The sequence below is a fragment of the Brachyhypopomus gauderio genome, chromosome 7 (genome assembly GCF_052324685.1).
Source record: "Brachyhypopomus gauderio isolate BG-103 chromosome 7, BGAUD_0.2, whole genome shotgun sequence".
Taxonomy (NCBI): Eukaryota; Metazoa; Chordata; class Actinopteri; order Gymnotiformes; family Hypopomidae; genus Brachyhypopomus; species Brachyhypopomus gauderio.
The window spans coordinates 9,595,391-9,601,068 of NC_135217.1; positions in this window are offsets into that span (position 1 = coordinate 9,595,391).

Genomic DNA, 5,678 nt, shown 5'->3' on the forward strand with positions numbered 1-5,678 from the left:
CAGATACCAAGCTAGGAACCCTACCCAGATGAATTGTTTTACACAGCCGAGCGCCATGCAACAACCCATGTTTTTGGACACTGAGAATGTAAATACTCAGTTGTATCATGCAATAAACATAAGATGCTTAACAGATGAAAGCTTAGGGATTAAAATGTTTTAAAGCCCTGCAGAATTCATCACCGCAGGCAGAGATGAAGCACAATAGGGCAGTAAGCAGCTGACTCAGAGCCCTTGTTTGCAAGGCCATGTCTGATGGAGAAAGAAGAGGACTGTTAAAGGGGTAAAGTGTGTGTGTGTGTGTGTGTGTGTGTGTGTGTGTGTGTGTGTGTGTGTGTGTGTGTGTGTGTGTTGGATGTTGGTGGGGCCGGGGGTGTGGTGGGGGTGGGGGGGGTTATCTGCTGGGTCCCAGCATAAGCCCATCAAAAGTGCTTGAGACACACATGTTTCTGAAGGGAACTCATGCCTGCTTAATATGGCACATTACAGGCAGCAGGGAGGGAATGAAAACCCTTTCAGTATTCCCAGATATGTGCTGGATGTCAGACAAAGAAATAGCCTCTAAAATAAGAACTGAACCTTCAGGCGGCCGGCACGTTGTTTTCACTGTCAGTGGTTGGTGAATCTAGTTATTTGTCTCAAATGAACACTAAACTATACTTGTAGACAAGATTAAAATAAATGTGCAGTGTGCGTGAAATTGAGAAACTGTGGCTTGACAAGGGTGCCACCTAGTGGGCAGGTCAAGCAATTAAATATAAGGCAGCGCACGGGCGGACCAAAGGTGCATTCCAATGCGAAGTGGACGACGATAGAAATTCGGCCGTTTTACGGGAGATTCCCGTAGGGAGTGAAAACGCGTGGTTCGAAGAGAACTTCAAATTATTCAGGGAGTGGTGAATAGTTTGTCACTATAAAGGAAGATAACATGAAAATATGTCCATCAATCATTGCCTGTCCCGTCGAGATATTTTGACTAGTGGAGACTGCTGGCTGATTGTTTATTTACCAGAAAAATAAACCGGAATATGTCGAGGTTCACTTATGTGAGTGCAATCAATTTATGCGGAAGCAATCAGTAAATATATGGGAAAGTAACCTGTACAGGAAAGTTATGAAATCAGCTGCTTCACTCGTTAATTAGCTAATTATGAGATTGGAGTAGGAGCCTGCAATAGCAAATCACAGGCTGAATCCGAAATGTCTCCTATTCAGTACGCCAAAGCAGTACGAGATAACAGGTAGTATGTCCGAGGTTATGAAAACTGCCCAGTCGCCTTCTGAAAGAACGCACTGCATTGAAATCTAGTGCCTAGTTAATTACGGCATTTCAGATTCAGCCACAGTTTTACGTGCAAAATATGGAGTCGACGTTACACATTAATTAAGGAATTGTCTGATTGCGAGACAAGCAAACCACGCAACACAAATCATGTTTCTGCCTGCTGACGTTGCAGGCCATTCCGAATGAAGAGACTGAATCGACCGCAGTTCTATTGACCCACATCATGTCATTAGTGTCGGGAATACAAACGCACGTGCCCTGTGTCATGGAATGTTGTTCGAGACAATCAGAAACCGTCACTCCATCCTATGCCGCTCCGACATACACTGTATTGCCAAAAGTATTCGGTCACCTTCACTGTTAACCCTAATAAGTTCAATCTACTTAAAAAAACAGAGGTAACTCGTTGCCTCAAAAAAATTAAGTAATGGCTTCTGTCAAAACTAATATAATTGAGTTGTATGGATACAATTCATACTTATATGATTTAAATAGAGTGAACTAATCAAAAGTTGAAATTACTCAATCTACTGAATTTAAAATTGCTTTTAATAAAAATAAAATAAAAATATAAAATATATATAAAAATAAAATCAATTTAAAGTTGCTTTTACATAATTACAAATAACTTAAACTATTAAGAAAGAACTACCTACAGTTAATACATCAAGTTTTTAATACTTTTACTTATGAGATTTTTTATTATTAATACTTAATTGTTATAATTATTTTAAATGAACTTCACTGGCAACACTGGTGTCATAGATATGAACTTGTTTATTATCATTTGGCATCAAATAACATTTTAAACCATTACTGCTTTCAGTCAAAAGCAAAACAGTGTGCTTCATACAAAAGATCAAGTGAATGACAACACATAGGCTATAACGTGACATGAACAGAAAGATTCTTCAAATCAGTGCTTTTAAGCAATAAAGTTATTTTTGAGCAATAAAATGCTTGCCTTGCACAACATAAAATTAGAGAGAGAGAGAAAGAGGAAGCATTTTCATTTATTTACTTCAACCAAGCTAAAATAAACACAAACTTTACATCCTGCTGGTAGTGAGTGTATTTCTAACTAAAATTTCTGCTAAATTCTAAGAAATCCTTTACAGTTTTTTTACGACTGCTAGCATGCGTTTCTCAATACTTGAGATACATTTTCAAAACTCTAAACACAGCAACACATTTACTGAATGCTAACATGTAACCGAATGCTAACGTTAGCAGCAAGCTAGCATTATCAGCAATCTATCCAAATTAATACATTGCTAACCAGTGTTGCCATAGTTACTTTGAAACAGTAATCCGACTACTGACTACTGACTACTTCTTTAAAAAGTAACTCAGTTAAGTTACTGACTACTTGCTTTTAAAAGTAACTAAGTTAGATTACTTTTAGTTACTTTCAGCAGAGGCTGATCCCCCGCCCCTATAACATGAAAATGACTACCAGTTCTGCCAATACTCACTTTATTGACATGTATTTTAACCGGAACATCAAAAATGACACTGGCATTTGTAAACTTTTTCTTGAAATAGGCTTACATGTTTTTTAAATAAATAAATAAGACAGTCTTTCTGTTCAACTCCGCCCACTTACAGGGTTGCCAACTGTCACGCATTGAGACACACGCATTTGACTGTCTTCACACGCTTACGCCACACTTCCGATATCTCACGCCGAAAAAAAAATCCAGTTTATTTACCTCTGATCCACATCTATGATTCAATGAGTTACTAGTTCGATCTGGCGCCAACCACCGGCGATCGATCGATCGCGATATAATACTGAATTTAGTCAATTTTACACCCCGCCCGGTAACAATTTACGTTCGCCGCCAAGCCCCGGTTTTTTTTTTTTTTTTCAGGTTTGACGTTGTGTTTTGGAAAGTAGACAGCACTCTGTCGCCAGGACAGAGTGTACAACGGACCTTAATGTTGTCTTCCTTAGCCGAAATAAAATCAAAATAATGCCTGTATTTCCAGCTGCTAAAGGCGAACCTCTCCTTCCATCTGACTTTGGCGCCGCAGAGCAGAGATGACGTAACCGCGTAAGAAACGTGTAGCCAAAAAATAAGAATGAATAAATATAACCTACGTTCCCCCGAAATGCAGAAATAGTAACGCACGATGTTTTAGATAAGTAACTTTAATCTGACTACTAGTTTTTAAATAGTAGTTGCGTTAGACTACTCGTTACTGAAAAAAGTAGTCCGACTACAGTAACGCGTTACTAAGTAACGCGTTACCGGCATCACTGTTGCTAACACATCTATAAAACAGTTAGTTCCTGCCACACCATCTAATTGGTTAAGACATTGATCTATATTACTATAGTATATAGTAATATATAATATAGATCGATGGGTTATATAGATCGATGGGTTAAGAAGTGCTCTAACCGATTGGATATTTCGCCATAACGCCAGGGCTGTGATGAAGAATACAATAGTGGTCTTTATCTTGTGTCTGCATTATCACAGCTGTTATTTCACCATAACAGTCCATGTCGTCTTTTATTACTATAATATGCCATCCTAGGTCACATTTTATGCATGCATACACATATTGAGAGATAGCCAAATCAGTAACAGCAGATTTATACAGACAACTTACCTCGCGCTCTTTTTGTTCGCGCTGTTCTTGGCGGGACGGTTCAGCTAAATTTAATGTTGACCAATCAGAGCAAATATCATGTATCACGTGACAAATCAATTTTAAAACTTGTGTTTTTTTGTGTAGTTAAAAGTCAAATACACAATTAATTTTACATTTACGGCTAAGAAAGTGAAAGCAACTTTGATTTCCAAGTACTGGTAATATAATGTAAGATTTTAAGTAAAGATTACTAATGATTACTGGATTGTTTTAGTAAAGATAACATTGGGGTTTACAGTGGACTCACATTTGGAACTTAAGTCACATCCCATTCCTACTCCATAGGGTTCAATATGATGTTGGTCCACCCTTCGCAGCTAGAACAGCTTCAACTCTTCTGGGAAGGCTGTGCACAAGGTTTAGGAGTGTGTTTATGGGGATTTTTGACCATTCTTCCTGCGCATTTGTGAGGTCACATATTGATGTTGTTCCTTGATGTTGTTCCATTGATGTTGAAGTTCCTGAAAAACAACCCCACACCATAATCCCCCCTTCACTAAACTTTACACTTGGCACAATGCAGCCAGTCAAGTACCGTTCTCCTGGCAACCACCAAACCCAGACTCGTCCATCAGATTGCCAGTTGGAGGAGCACGATTCGTTACTCCAGAGAGCACGCCTCCACTGCTCTAGAGTCCAGTGTCTTTACACCACTGCATCTGACATTTTGCATTGCATGTATGGCTTGGATGCAGCTGCTCGACCATGGAAACCCATTCAATGAAGCTCTCAACTCTCTGTGCTTGAGCTAATCTGAAGGCCACATGACGTTTGGATGTCTGTAGTGATTGTGCAGAAGGTTGGGGAGCTCTTCACACTATGTGCTTCAGCATCCGCTGACCCCGCTCCATCAGTTTACGTGGCCACCACTTCATGACTGAGTTGCTGTTGTTCCCAAGCACTTCAATTTTCTTATAATACAGCTGACAGTTGACTGTGGAATATTTAGGAGCGAGGAAATTTCATGACTGGATTTGTTGCACAGGTGGGATCCTATCACAGTTCGACGCTGGAATTCATTGAGCTCCTGAGAATGACCTACTCTTTCACAAATGTTTGTAACTGGAGTCTGCATGCCTAGGTGCTTAATTTTATACACCTGTGGTCATGTAAGTGTTTGGAACCTCTGATTCTGATCATTTGGGTGGGTGAGTGAATATTTTTGGCTATATAGTGTACCTCTGTTGTCAAGTACCATGCTAGCCCTGTCCGTTTCAGCAACTTGCATTCTGCATTTTCCCTATACCTTTTTCTTTTGAACAACTCAAGATTGCCTTCAAGGGCATGATAGCTTATGCAACGATTTCATTCACAGTACTGTATTTTCATGGCCCCATTGAAAGTATGAAAAATCATGCCCTTATATGTGTGTGTGTTTATATAAAGTATTCAGAGCCAATATACCACAATTTCATCTTTTAAAAAGAATTATCAAAATGGGCTTATGTATCTGCTTAAACTGGCATCTGGAATTCCTGGGTTACTGAAATTGCTTTACTTAATACTGAATGTTAAGGTATTTATGTTCCCTGAGGCTGTGCAATTAGTGTATTATTTCACTATGTTAGTGAAATCAGGAAAATGTAAAATGCATGTACATGTTTCTACTGCACAAATGTATTTATGTCAATATTAAGAGGACGCTGACCCCCTAAAAAATGAAGAGGCTTGAAGATGACTTGATACTGTGCTACACAAGAGCCACGGTAGGGGGCGTTGTTGAACACAC